Below are 15,132 nucleotides of genomic sequence, written 5' to 3' on the forward strand. Positions count from 1 at the left end.
TGAAAGGGAGCAACCAAATAGAGACAAGGCAGACCTAAGGTGCCCTGAGTGCAGAATCACTCATCTCTTCATTGACTGTCCCAAGCGAAAACCATCCTTAAGCCCAGCCAATGTGCCATCTGTCCCATCAGGGTTGTTTGGCATCAAGAACCTTGATGGGAAGGCCACACCTATCCCATTGCATGTCATGACGACGAAGCAGGCTGGCATATCGTTGCTAGGCCCTAGCAACCTAGATGCAGCCTCAATTGGGAAGAAGAGTTGTAGATGGAGAAAGAAGAGACCCAAAGCTAAGATCATGCTGAAAATTGAGAGTGCCACGACTCTGCCTGTTGAAAAGAAGGTCATTGGCACATAGGCAGAAACCTTAGCTCCTAAGACGGCCGAAAAGGGAAGTGCTAAGGTAGGGGAATACCCGCATCCAAAGCGCCAACTAGAGGCTATCGAGAAAGTAAAGGAATGGGTAAAAAAGGCCCAAGAGCACCTACAAGACGCTGAGCCCATCCTAGAGGACGAGATCGAAGATCTCTCAAGCATGAGCACGCCAGTCCACCCCCTTGATCAAAATTGAGAGATTTGACTGCGTCACAAGCGGTACCGCTTAGGCAAAGCCTTGATGTTACATGCCAGCAAATCAGTCGACCATTGGCCAGGACAATCTGGAATAGGAGAAAGCCGAGCAGCCAACGATCTCCTTACCATGCTCATGACCACCCGTGTGACACTGAGCCTGGGAGACTTGCTTAGGCAGCATTCCACCCTATGGCAAGACTTGAAGCAATGGGTTGAAAGATCATGAGAGTGAGCTGCCGCAAACTTGCACGACCATGATGCAGAGACACAAATATCGAGTTTGATGCTGCACTCTATGCCTAAGTCCTTGCATATTAATGCTTTTTGGGAAGGCACTGAGATGCATGCAGTCTTACCTGTCTTAGCCCTAGGCGACACAACGAGAAAGGCGGATTGTAGACACATGAGTGGGGGTTAGTGTCCTGAGCCACAGAATGCTTCAGAATTGGGAAAATCTGCCTGTCGAGACTGCCAGGTTCAATGCCACACTAGCAAATGGTATGAGAGTGAAACCATTCAGGGTACTTAAAAATTGGCCGGTGAAAATCACAGGCGTCCAGTTCTCGGTTGACTTTATAGTCATGAAGGAAGTGGACTACGATATCCTATTAGGCCGACCTTGGATGCGCAATGCCGGAGTCATCGAATATTGGGGTAGCGGCTTAATCTTCCTTGGCAATACAATGGAAGCTATGAGGGTAGAGATGGAGATGTGGAAGACCTCACCAGTCAACTTGGGTGCCATCTTCGCAATGCTTAAAGATGACATGTAAGTCAAGAAGTCCTATGGGCCCTTGACCAAGTATATCCCATGCTCGGAGGATGAGCGAGATTAGATGCATGTCCTTGCTACAATCGACTTGCCATTCTCAGATCATAAGGCATACGAGCAAGCCATCAAGACAGTTGGTAGGCCAAAAGACACACCCTCCGTACGAGTCTGCATGATGGCAGGAACCCTTCGTGGGTGACCTAAACCTGTCACATTCCAAGTGCCAAATAACAAGAGGAAACTCCAAGAGATTTTGGAGTATTTGACTGGCAAGCTAGCTGGCAATCCAACAGCAAACTTCAAGCCACTCCAAGATCTATTAGACAAACCAAGGTGGCAATGGACCAGGGTGCATGACTTAAACCTCATGTACAATTGGGCCCTAGTCCTTGATTAGAGACAAGAGATATACCAAAACCTAGGAGACAATGAGCAGTCAGAAAAAGATGACTCCAATGATGAGTACGAAGAATATCATTCTTTCAGTGGACGAAAGTGAGGGTGAGATAGACACGGTGGAATATGACACTGAGGGACGAGAAATAAAATAGATACGAGCGGACTCCAAGCCACAAAAAAAGGGTGTCTTTAAGATAGAACGAGGGGTCATGCACATGGATTGTGACCACGCTTGGTTGAAACACATAGGAGCCATAGATTTCAAACAAGCAGGCCTAACCCAACCTTGTATGACACCAGTGCTTAGAATAGAGTCACCCTCTGAGCTACGACCACCAGGAGAAACCACATTTTCTAGCGAAGACGACGAGTTTGATTCTGAGTTGGAAGTAAGCTCAAATAGTGACCCAGAAATACCTAGACCATCCAAGACCAAACGCACCATGTGGGACCTACCCATCCACGTGAGGTGTAGACGGTTAAAGGAAGAAAGGACAAAATAGCCTAGGGACATGTAAACGGAAGAGCAAAGAAAGCCGCATGATCTCCCGAAGAGATTTACGAAATTCAAGAAGGGTGACAGGGTAGTAATCCTATTGGGCGCCAAACACCAAGGGCAAATGAGTGAACCCATCGAGGGACCAGCCAAGGTCAAGGAGGTGAGCTTAGCACAGGACGGGGAGACACCCTGATCGGTCTTTATTGCTGATGACTTGATTAAGGAAGACGAGATGAGTCTTGTTGCTCTCTTGTGAGAGTATGTAGATGTGTTCACCTAGTCCTTAGAAGAACTTAAGGGGGTAGATCCAATTGTAGTGACGCATAACATACCCATGATGCCAAACACAACGCCGGTCAAGCAGTGACCGTACTCGATGAATCCAAAATACACTCATGTAGTCAAAGAGGAGTTTGACAAGCTAATGAGAGTAGGATTCATTTACAAAATTGAGCACACAGACTGGGTGTCACCCATAGTCATAGAGATGAAGAAAAATGGAAAGATTAGAGTGTGCGTCAATTACAAGAAGGTGAACACTGCCACTAAGAGAGACAACTACCTGTTGCTGTACACCGAGCACATACTCGAAAGAGTGGCAGGCAAAGAGGCCTACAGCTTTCTGGATGGCTTCTCTGGATGCAATGAGGTGCAAGTGTATCCTACCAACAGGCACAAGACTGCCTTTGCCACTGAGTGTGGCATCTTTGCTTACATAGTCATGCCCTTCACGTTGACTAATGCCCCAGCCACCTTTCAACCTCTCATGTGCACCATATTTAAAGACATACTTTGCAAGGAATTGGAGGTCTTTGTGGATGACTTGCGTGTTCACTCGACCTAGAGAGAACACTTAGACAAACTCCGAGCATTCTTTGAGCGGTGTCATCTATATCGTCTCTCCCTGAACCCCTTAAAGTGCCAGTTCTGGGTGAAACATGGATGTATCCTAAGGCATGTGGTGTCGAAGAATGTCATTGCCACTAACTCCTCGAAAGTCAAGGTTATTGTTGGTCTTCCACCCCCAATCAACTAAAAGGGAGTTCAATGCTTCTTAGGCCATACGCGATACTATCAATGGTTTGTGTTGAACTATGCATTGATTGCTAGACCTTTGTACAAGTTGTTGGACTGAAGCATGCCAAGGAGCGTACTACTGCACCAATTCTATGAGCCCCAGATTGGACCATTACATTCCACGTGTATCGTGCATATTGATGCTTCGAAATTCGTCATGGGGGTAGTGTTGTGCCAACCTGGTGAACAAAACCTCGACTATCCAGTGAGCTTTGTTAGTAGACAACTCACTGAGACTGAAATGAATTACTCGATGACTAAGAGAGAGGGTTTGGCCATGGTATTTGCTGTAAAGAAGTTTCGGCATTATTTGTTGGTTATGCCTTTTACTTTCTTTGTGGAAAATCAAGCCTTGCTATATCTAGTAAACAAATCCTATGCTACGGGACGCACAGCTTGATGGCTCCTTCTGCTTTTGGAATTCGACTTCTCAATGGTTGTACAGAAGGGAAAACATCACTACATGGGGCTGACAACATGTCATGCATCCCCACGGGAGAGGTCACTGGACAAGGCATTGCCGATGAATTTCCAGACGCCCATCTGTTTAACCTTTCCAGTGAGAGACATTTATTCAAGGATGATCTAACGCTATATTGGACAGATGACATCGTCCAAGTGCTAGAGCACGAACTGGCCAAGCGATCGATAGAAAAAGCCTGACTTAGGCGACTTATCCTCAAAATCCAACCCTATCAGTTGATAGTAGGCCAACTATATAGGCTAGGGCAAGATGGGTTGTTGTGTAGATGCATATGCGAGCATGAGATGCATGATGTACTTGTAGAGGCGCACATCGAAATTGCTGGAGGGCACTTTAGCGAAGACACGACAGCTTGCAAGGTGTTGCAGTCTCAACTGTGGTGGCCCACGCTTTTTCGCAACGTATTACGATTCATCAATCATTGTGACAAGTGTCAGTGGACAAAGGTCCCGATTCATAAGGATCAAATGGAGTTGACCCCAATCATTGCACGACAACCCTTCGAAAAATGGGGGATCGACTTCATACGACCCATTAGTCCTATAGCACAGTATTTGCAGGCCAAATATATTATTGTGGCCACAGACTACCTAACAAAATGGGTAGAAGCGAGAGCGACACGAAAGAATGACGCTAGAACAACTGCCAAGTTCTTATGGGAGCAGGTGATCTCACGATTTGGATGCCCCATTGAACTAGTCAATGACTAGGGCATGCACTTTATTAATGAAGTGATAGTGCATCTTCTATCCACCTTTCTAATCATCCATAAAAAATCCTCTCCATACTACCCTGAGGAAAACAAGTACGTAGAATCCACAAATAAGATCTTGTAAATGTCTTGACCAAAGTAGTATCTGCTTCGCGTAGCGACTGGGATAACAAGCTGATGGCAGCCTTGTGGGCTTACTATATAGCTCATAAAACGACTGTCGACCAAACTCCCTTTAGGTTGACCTATGGGACTAAGGCAATTCTACCAGTAGAGTTCTTCATTCTTAACTTGAGAATGGCACTTCAAGAACGATGGGAAGGGAAGAAGGCATGGACGCAACACCTGGTTGAACTTGAACGCCCCTCGAAAACTCACCTTCTAGCCACTCATGCGCTCATATGCAAGAAGGCATGACGCAAGAGTTGGTTTAACAAGCATGTCAAACAACGTGACTTTGAATAGGGAAACTTAGTGCTCCTGTACTCAATTAAAGGACACAAGATGAAAATGAAGTTTAGAGATCTTAGGCATTTGAAAGTTCGTGCAGTCAGTGGAACTGGCAATGTTGAGCTCGAGACTCTAGATGGCGAGGGCATAGGCTTCTTCAATGGCAATTACATTAAGAAGTACTACCCTCCCACGCATTCGTTGCATGAGCCACAATCATGGAAATTGATGATGAGGATGAGGAAGCCATAGAATCCACATACCTCCACGTCATGGTCACTGCCAAGCAAACATGTGCTCGAGGGAGCATACTTCAATGTCTTAACTCACAATCATTGGACCCAACTTGGTAAACCACCACTACAGCCTGCAAGGTTGCTATTGCTATTGAGTCTGAGATTGTACCAATGATGTTTTATGTGTTGCCAAATACTAAAGACGCAGGCACGGAGTTGATGCTAGGGCAAACCTTCAAGAAGCAAACTCACTACAATGTCGATTATGAGTCACAATGCATCCACCTCGTCATAGGCAATGCCCGCATTGTTACAGCCTTCAGCAAGGGCTGTGCAACCTCATTAAAGTCCGCAAGGCCACCGGTAGAAATACTCGTAGCCAAGTCTACAAAGGGGGGTAGTGCTCGACCACCATCCACTAAATCTCATGAGCCACCGCTCATAGTAACAAAAGCTAAGGCCCAACATCCTAAGTTTCAATGGAGGCCTAAACAACCGCAACCAGTGCCTAGGAGTGGACGCTCACGTCCTCGTAACACAAGAAACTCTAAACCCAGGAGGCTGAGACATAGTCACAGAAATCAAAGCATGATCAAGCCAAGATGGGTTCCTAAAGCCCTCTTGCACACACAAGGATATTATGAGGGAAATGCCTGGATATGGATCCCTAAGGCCCGAATGGCCCAAGGCACTACTCACACACCACCCTCAAGCTTGATCACCCTGAGCCCCATAGAACCTCACAACCAAAAGCCATAGTTCTTCCAGGACTCGCCTCCTACCAGCTCACCCACGCATAAGCCTAGAAGAGTTGAGCAAGCCTATCGGCCCAAACCACAGACGCCTTTACACACTTCAACCCCTACTAGTGCCGATAAGACTTGCCAAACCCAATCTGAGAGTAACAGCCCATCCATAGTAGCTACTAATCCGATGCTCATCCACGAGGCTCAACCACTGCTTCATGGGCAACTGCCACCATCTGCCGCAAAGCCTTCTAGTCCCACCAAACCCCAACCACATGCTAGCCTTAAACCCTCCTACGAGTGGAAATCATTCTTAACTCTGGCCCCCAGACCTAGCTGAAGACACAGGGGATGACATTATTGCTTGCCTTAGACACTTAGATGCCACATTCATGTCATTGGCTCTAAGTTATGACCGCTTGGACTCAGGCCTGTTTTGCAAGAGCCTTTAGCAACAACTGAAGTTCGCACGATGCCTTGTTACTGGGGAAACATTTGAATTTGCATTTGTCAAAACACACCACTTAGCTGGCGGAGTTGCTACGCATTGAGATATCAAGAGAACAAGCCATCAAATAGTGCCTCATTTCGTCTTACCATAAGCGCATGACTTCTTCCATCACTGACCAATAAGTCGAGGAGTTGAAAGTGTTAGCTGACACCGACTCCCCATTTTTATGAAATTGGTACACTCCAAGATTGCAGTGGGAACTTGAAGGATATCAAAACATGACCAATGCTGAGCAGCGCCACGCAATTAAGACATCGGAGTATGACCCAACCTACATCTCATCCACCTCATATAGAGTGTTAACCACTCTTTGTGGTTGACCCATGGAAGAGCACATTAAAGGATACCCATATCTTGATCATCTCTTGACTTACATCACGCATCTATTAGGAAATCGCAAGCACCCGACCCTTCAATCTAGACCGCAAGGGTCAACTGTCTAGAATTCTATACTTGGCTCATGCACAAGTAACCCTTATATCGGAATGCTGAATGCCCTCGACCTCCTAACCTTCAATCCTAGGAAGGATTCTTCTCAATCTAGAAGGGAAGGGGGTAAGGTGAATCAAATTAAAACTAATCAAGTTCAAGCAAACACATAAACACATAAGAAACGGGTGATGGAGGAGGAATGTCACAAAAGCTTTGAAATAAAAGGCAAAAAGTCTGAAGGAAAGAATCTATATTGGATCTTAATGCTTTCATTCAACAAACATAAAATATTTCTTTTTAGCAAATTATTATTTTTAAAGAAGCACTAATGGGAATCATGGTTCATGACAGGAATGAAAGATGTCGCAACAAGACCGTGCCCACCAACTCCCCTTCTTCAGGAAAGAGGAGAGGACCCAGTACGACATCTCCTTGGAAAACCGTGCCTACAACCAACTAAAATTTCAAACCATCCATAATATCGAAGAGGTAGTGGCCAAGGAGGAAGCAACCAAGATGGCCAAGGAGGAAGCAACCAAGAGGGTCATAGAGCAGTGCAACCTTGTGAAGTACCTCGAGAAGTTTGCACAAAAGCATGACCACACAAAGTGCATGGAATTCCTCAGAACTTACAACCTAGACCAGGAATATGGAACTGTAACAGTGGGAAGGGGGGAGAAGGCCAAACAAGTACAGGTACCCTTGAACCCAGTCTTGGTGGAGAAGGCACTAGGGTTAGAGCCTAAGGTGGAGAAGAAGCAGAAAAGAGACGTCTATGCCAATCTTAAGATGAAGAAGGAAGAGGTGGTAACCAATGATGGCATCGGCATCCAGGATATCCCTGATGTTGAAGCCCGCATGCATGTGAAATTGGTGCACGCACTGTTCTCCAGCTAATGCTATGATTCCCTCATGCATTGGATCAACGTGCCTGTGCTAGAGAACGTGGCAGCTCGCACCCTGGATGAGGTTGATTGGAATGGCTATGTGCGCAAGACCATAGACCAGGTAGCAAAAGCACTAGCCTTGGGGAGTAAGCTAGTAGGCGGGGAGTCCCCAGCCTCCAAAAGCACTGAGAGGAAGAAAGCCTCATCCAAATCCTCTTTCATCAGCTATGGAAGTGTTTTGATTGCCCTCATCCAGGAGGCAATAAAAGAGGCACAGGATGTAGAGGAAGGAGAAGGAGAAACACCAAACAATCGCCCCCTCACTAAGACCAAGGGCTATCTAGCGACAAGACCGAAAGTGACAAAGAAGGGGGAGAACCGAAGGAACAGTCAAGAAAAAAGCAAGCAAAGAAACCTAAGAAGAGGACAACACAAAAGAAGAAGCAAGACAAAGGCCACAAAAAGGAGAAGGAGGACTTAGAGAAAGCAAGAAGAGAATCCCTCAAAGAGGCGGAAGAGAGGAAGAAGAAAGAAAAAGAAGAACATATAAATTGGAGGAAGAATCTAGGAAAGCTGAAGAAGAGAGGGAGAGAAGGGCCATTGAGGAAGAGGAGAAGCTGAGAAGGAAGGAGGAGAAAGACATGGCCGAAGCCACACGTTGGTCTATAGAGCAACAAAGCAGGGCAGATGACCTAGGAGATTTGAGCCCACCCAGGGAGGAGGGGCTAGGCTCAAGCACTCAAGTGCTAGAGATCCTACCGCTAGCTGTCACTGAAGGAAAGGGTAAAGCCCCCATCCATCCTATCCCGACCCTCCTGGTGCCTACCACTGAAGTAGCCACCCTTGCCCCAAGCATCCCCACTAGTACCAACATCTCAAACTTGGTGACCTGGATGCAATATTTCATCAATAAAGAATTAGCCCAAGGGAAGAGCATGGAAACCATGGCCATGGGGTAGAAGAGACAGACTGTAGACGTCAAATCTAGACAAGATCCAAAATGCCAGAAAGTGGAGGTCTCAACCACTCCGATCCACACAACGACGACGCCACCAGCTAACTATGATGAATACATTGTTGAATTGCTCTCTCAGCAAGAGAAAGCTAAAGAGGAGAGGAAGATAGTTGTGGCCAAGTTAGCTGCGGAAAAAGAGTCGGTAGTTGCTTTTCAACTTGAAAAGACCTGACAGATAGCCATGCAACAAAAGGAGATCTTTGATATCAAACAAGAGTTGAAGGCTAAGGACAACAAGGAGGAAAGGTAGAGGCAGCAGCTGGAAGATGAGAATCAGGAGTTGTTAAAAATGTAGACGGAGTGTAAACTCTTGATCATGCAACATGAAGAGCTAACCGCAAAGATTAATAAGATCGAATGAGGCATGAAGGAGTTTGCTACCAAGGAAGAGGAGAGGAAGCAAGAGGAAGAACAACATCACAAGGAGATGGAGACCGGACTGATAAGCTGAACTTAGGAAGAAAAAAGCAAGAGAGAATGAGCAAAGAATTGAAAGACCAGGAGAAAAGACTCATAGCTCTGGTGCAAAGGCAAGGGGAAGGCATGGAGGAAATGAAGAAGAGAGCTGAAGGATGGGAGGGACAGAATGAACGGAGGATGAAGGCCTTGGCGCATCACCTGGCTCTAGTGGAAAAAGAGAAAATCCTCACAGAGAGCAGAGCAGAGGCCACCCAAGTAGCCTTCAACACTCAATAGAAAGCCTTCTTGAATACACTAATGGACACTACCCACTCCTCAGAGGAAGGGGAGTCCCTCAAGGTGGCAAAGAAGAAACTCGGCATAGCCAGCAAGGCCCTGAAAGCAGGACTGCACATGCCACCCCAACCCGATGTCATGAGGCTGAGCCTTGATGATCAACGAAAGTACTTATTGATGGCCGACCGAACTCTGTAGGAGGTCAATGCACTAGGCTTTGAAGAGGAGCCACAACAAGCAGACCGACAGAGGGATGAAGCCGAACTCCAAATTGATATGGGCAGATTTAAAGAAGAGGTGATCCTGCAACCCCTCTTGCCACATTCCCAAGAGCAGCCGCATCAATTGACACATCTGCGGAAAGACAACCAGCACTTAGGGAAAGGAGGAAGAAACCAGGAAAGAAATAAGAGCCAAGCCGGTCATGCAACCATCCACACTCCTACCACCATGCCCCGATGACCTCCCAATAGGTTTTCGCGCTGAATTAATAGTTTGGGAATGATAGGAAAGGGACAAAAAACCCTTCTCCTTTAGCTTCCTTGTGCCCAATAGCCTGAGGAGAGTCATCTCACTTAAAGTAGTGTAGGAAGTGATTGCGATTGGAAGCTGACTAGGCCAGCAATGGTTGGAAGAGAGGAAAAAGAATCCTAGTCTCTAGGGGACTGAAGAGGTAGACTTTTGGCAGAATAAGGTCTTTGAAGTGCCACATTCTGTACAAGGCTATAATTGCCATTCCATTTGGAGGAGACGGGTATGCGACATTAGCATGCTCACCTGGATGGCCTTTTGCAACACCTTACCCTACAAGAGGAATGACCCTACATTTATGGCATACCCTTGTAGGGTAGGAGTGGATTTTGATACTACCCTCCATGGACACTATGACTTCTATATTATCTGTAATCCTATCTATACCTCTTTTGAACAAGATCTCACCTTCACCTTTGAAAACTTAGACATTTCCATGACCCGATTCCTCATTGAATTTTCCTCTTGCCCCGATCCAGCCTTCATAATCACTTGTAACTACCTTAGGCTTCTTAAACTCTTACTTAAGCAAGACCCTACCTCACAAGAACGTGGCCTTCCACCCCTCTTTTTTTTATCTTAACGCCATCGATAGCTGTGCCATGATGCGCTTGATGATGAGAGCTAGCCTTCTACCCTCTTTTTGTCTAACTCTTCTTGAAGATATGAATGATAGCCAGTTCACCCGATGTAACCACCCCTTCCTCTCCACCACTTCACTCCATGTTTGCATGAATCTCAAGGGATACATGCAGAGCTCGCAGTTTTTGAGCAAATCCATCCGGCCCCCTTCTCCACCTCACTCTGACGAAGAAAGTTAGAAACTGGTTGTCATCTTGGCTTTTTTTTCTTTTCTTTTTTTTTCAAAAAGAAAAATAAAAGAAAGAAAGGAAGGCAAGAAAACACCTCACAAAAGGAAAAAGACATGGAAATAAAGACTCACATGAAGACACAACCAGGCCCACACAGGACACAATCACTACACCTCGGGGTCCTCAAGTTAGGCATGTTCGGTGGCTTTGGTTGGTAGGCTCCACTCCTAACCCCCTATCCCTTTTTTGACCCCCCACTTCACGCTTAGGGCACATCCAGGGCAGGACATACCTAGGGAGGTGACACTCGCCTATGGTTAGACCTGTCATCCTACGCTACACACACCGCACCTCCCTACTGCACAAACGGGGTCCTAAAGTGTGGGTCATCACCCAGGCATGCCTGTGGTTAGACCCATCTCCCTGTTCCACCAACATGAGCATAATGCACCACATAGTAAGGTGGACACTTCCCTTAGGTAGAGCATCGCACAAAGCTTCCAAAGCATCTGAGTCCACATGTGCCCCCCCATCACCTAATCAGCAACTTGTCAATTGCCTACCCTTTCCCAACAAACAGCTAGAAGTGCCATGGGACTGGCACCCATCTCAAGGGGGGTAATGTTAACCCCAATTCGAGATGGTGAAAAATGAAGGAAAAAGTGAAAAAAGGAAGGAAAAAGAGCGAAGGCGTAAAGGCGACTCCTAAAGCTAAGTTAGGGCAAAAAGCACAATTTTAAATGAAAGGCGCTTCAAAAAACTATAAAAACCTTTGTAAAGGAGTGCCAAGCTCCCTCCTATGCCATTTGTAAAGGAATAGATGGGTATAGGCTTAGGGCATGAAGCAAGAAGAGGGAATTAGAAAAAGGGACCTTGCCACAATGGCCAGTCATGTAAAAAGGGATGGGTGCCCATGGAAATTTAGGGTTTTGTATATAAAGTTCAAAAAGTGAATGAGAGCTCATTCTTTGGTGTGTGGCTAACAAGAGTCCTCTCTTCTTCTCTTCTTCTCTTCACCTTGCTTGTGCGTGCTCTTGAGAGAGGGAATGTGAGAGTGTGAGGGAGTGAGTGAGTGTGTAGGAATGAGGGATCAAGAGGGTGAAGCTCTTCACCATCTCCTCTTCTCTTTTCTTCTCTCTTCTCTTCTCTTTTCTCACACGCGCGGCTATGGTGGATGGAGCTTGGAGATGGAGGAGGCTTGAGGATGCTTGAGTTAGCACCTAGGATTGTGGAGCTACCGGCATGTGTGAGAGAGGAGGCAACTCATTTTGGCATCAAGGTAAGCTCACTACACCCCGAGAGGATCGACGATGCGTCGGCTAGGTGAGAGATAGCCATGAGAGCTCACTTGAAATAATTGAAATAATAAGCAGCCCGTGGGTCTTGGCGGTTGAGCGTGAGCTCCCACTACAATTGGCGTGGTACCTGGTTGGGTTAGGTCTACTTGTTCAAAGTCTACGGCTCCTATATGTTCCAACCAAGCACGGTCATAATCCATGCACATGACCCCTCGCTCTACCCTAAAGGTGTTCTTTCTCTGTGGCTTGGAGTCTGCTTGTATGCGTTCTATCTCTCATCCTTCAATGTCATATTCTATGGTATCTATCTCACCCTCACTCTCGTCACTGAAGGAGCAGTATTCTTCGTATTCATAATCAAAATCATCTTCATTTGACTGCCCGTCATCTCCTAGGTCTTGGTATGTCTCCTAGGTCTTGGTACATGAGGGTGAGGTCATGCACCCTGGTCCATTGCCACCTTGGTTCATCTAAGAGATATTGGAGTGGCTTGAAATTTGTTGTTGGATTGCCAACTAGCTTGCCAGTCAAATACTCTAAAATCTCCTAGAGTTCCCTCTTTTTGTTTGGCACTTGGAAAGTGACAAGGTTAGGTCTTCTGTGAAGATTTCCTACCATCATGCAGACCGGCACCGAGGGTGGATCCTTGGGCTTGTCAATCATTTTAACGGTATGTTCATACTCCTCATTGTCCGAGAACAGCATGCCGATGGTAGCAAGGACATGCATCCAATCTCGCTCGTCTTTAAGACATGGGATATACTTAGGTAGGGGCCTGTACAATTTCTTGATCTAAGCATCACCCATCACCCTTAAGCTATGCAGAAATGGTGTCGAGGTCGACTAGTGTAGTCTTCCTGGAGTCCATTTCTACCCTTACAGCTTTTGCTCTATTGCCTTGGAAGATGAGACCATTCTCCCAATCTTCGATCACTCTAGCATTGCACATCCAAGGTCGCGGCCCAATAGGATATCGTAGTCCACTCCCTTCATGAATATAAAGTCAATTGAGAATTGGACTCCTACAATTTTCACTGGCCTAGCAATCACTTCATGAGAAGATCACTCAGTGTCAAGTCTCCTTCTAGTGCTCTCTCATGGTCAGTTTGATTCCTACCTAGGTTCAGCACTCGTTGTGTCTCTCACATCTCTGCGTTCTGCCTTAGGCCTCTAGTTTGCTAGTCTCAGTCGTATTCCACTATGCCTTGCAGTGCTTTGTGGGCTAGCTTCATTTCTTCCTCTAGTTCAGCTATGATGGCTTCTACCATTCTACCGCGGTGCTCATACCGAGCGTGAGTATCATAGTTGTTCATCACCAACTGATGAATCACTTCTGGGAAAACTCCTAAGTCAAGTTCCTCATTCTGCCTGTGGTCTGAGCTCCACCAAGCTATCGATAAGGTTAAGCAGGTTGGGTAGATCCATGACTCTATTGCTATTTGCTTGGTCCTATGCTAGGCTTCAATTGCCCGTCTATGTCTTGGGATCTTCTCCTATTGGTGGGTTCCTTCAAGTTATTTTATCTGAGTGAGTTTCTTAATTATTACATACAAACCTTAAAGTACCTCCACTTAGTGTGTGTGCATGTGTGTGTTCTTTTTCGGGCACTTGTGCTTAGTTAGCCTTTCAACTATTCTTGGGTGTACTTCAAGTGTTGAAAATCAAGGTGAGTGCGAAGAACAAGTGTCTAAGCAGCTTATGCACTCTCGTTTCATCCTAGGCCTAATAGGATTGTTCGATCAATTTTTGGTCAAATTGATAAGTTTTAGGGTTCCTTGCTATGTCGTCTTACTCATTTTAGGTTCGTTTCGGGGTCTATGACTCCACTAACTGTCATTAAGGTGCTGACTCTCTCAACAGCCTACTTAAGCTACTAAGCGACTACATCTCGCAAATTCGCATATTCCTTGCACCAAAATCGAGTTCTGGACGTCAAGATGGCTCACCAAGACTCGTGCGGTTGAGATGTAGCTGATTCTGGTGCAATTCTCCAAATAATTTTCAAAAATCTGACTTGGCCCAACTCATCTGAATTGCAGGGGCCGAGTGGTGGATTTGGATAGATAGGAATAGTGGCCGAATTTGCAGCTCGGATGGCCAAATGGATGTGGCTGAGGGTTGAGTCAAGTTAGTGGGCCAAGTCGATCATTTGGACAAGCCGAGTCAAAAAGGGCCAAGTGGAAATGGCCAAGTGGTTTGGGCCAAATCCAAACAGGGCCGAATGGTATGCTTGAACAAGACCGAGGGCTGAATTTAAAGGTGTTGGCCGAGTTGTCCATTCAGAGGGGCCGAATTGACCAAATGGAAGAGGGTTGAGGGTCGATTCTGGGACTCGGCCCAAAACCAAGCCACTCAGACGGGGGGGCGAGTCGTGCGTGATGATGACAACGCCAAGGATGATTTCATTAAATCTAATGATCCAAGCAATCACAAGGCACACAAACTTCCAGATCACAACAAGGATATAGGATGAAGGGTTTGATATACCTGATGCGTGCGAAGAACTCCCCGAATGCAAGATCAAATCGAATCACCAGTGGAAGCTCTCTCTCTCTCTCTCTCTCTCAATGCTCGGGTTAAAAATGGGCTCTCCTATGGTTTCCTCACCCTTAAACCCTTGGGCAAGGTCTTCCTATCCCCGATCACTCACTTGCCAACATTAATCATTTCAAACACTCTTTTTTTCCCGTTTACCACGAATTGTGCCCTATTTTATAGCAATAAACCCTATGCTTCTGATTTTCTAATCCTATTCTATGCTAAATGCAACAAGAATCAAAAGCAAATAACTGAAATGATTTTCCCTTCTTTTCCAATCATCAAACAACCAAAATAACCAAAATACTTACTTGTATCAAAAATAAAAAAACCCAAAATTCCTACCTATCTCAAGCTCTGGTTCGGGGATGAATCCCTTACTTCGATGCTAAATATGAGGCACACAAGTGCTCAAGCTTGAATTCGTGTCTTGGCAACAGAACTAAAATGTAGAGAGAGCTCAC

This window comes from Lygodium microphyllum, chromosome 29 (genome assembly GCF_053477565.2).
Source record: "Lygodium microphyllum isolate KBCC chromosome 29, Lygodium_microphyllum_v1.1.10, whole genome shotgun sequence".
Lineage (NCBI taxonomy): Eukaryota > Viridiplantae > Streptophyta > Polypodiopsida > Schizaeales > Lygodiaceae > Lygodium > Lygodium microphyllum.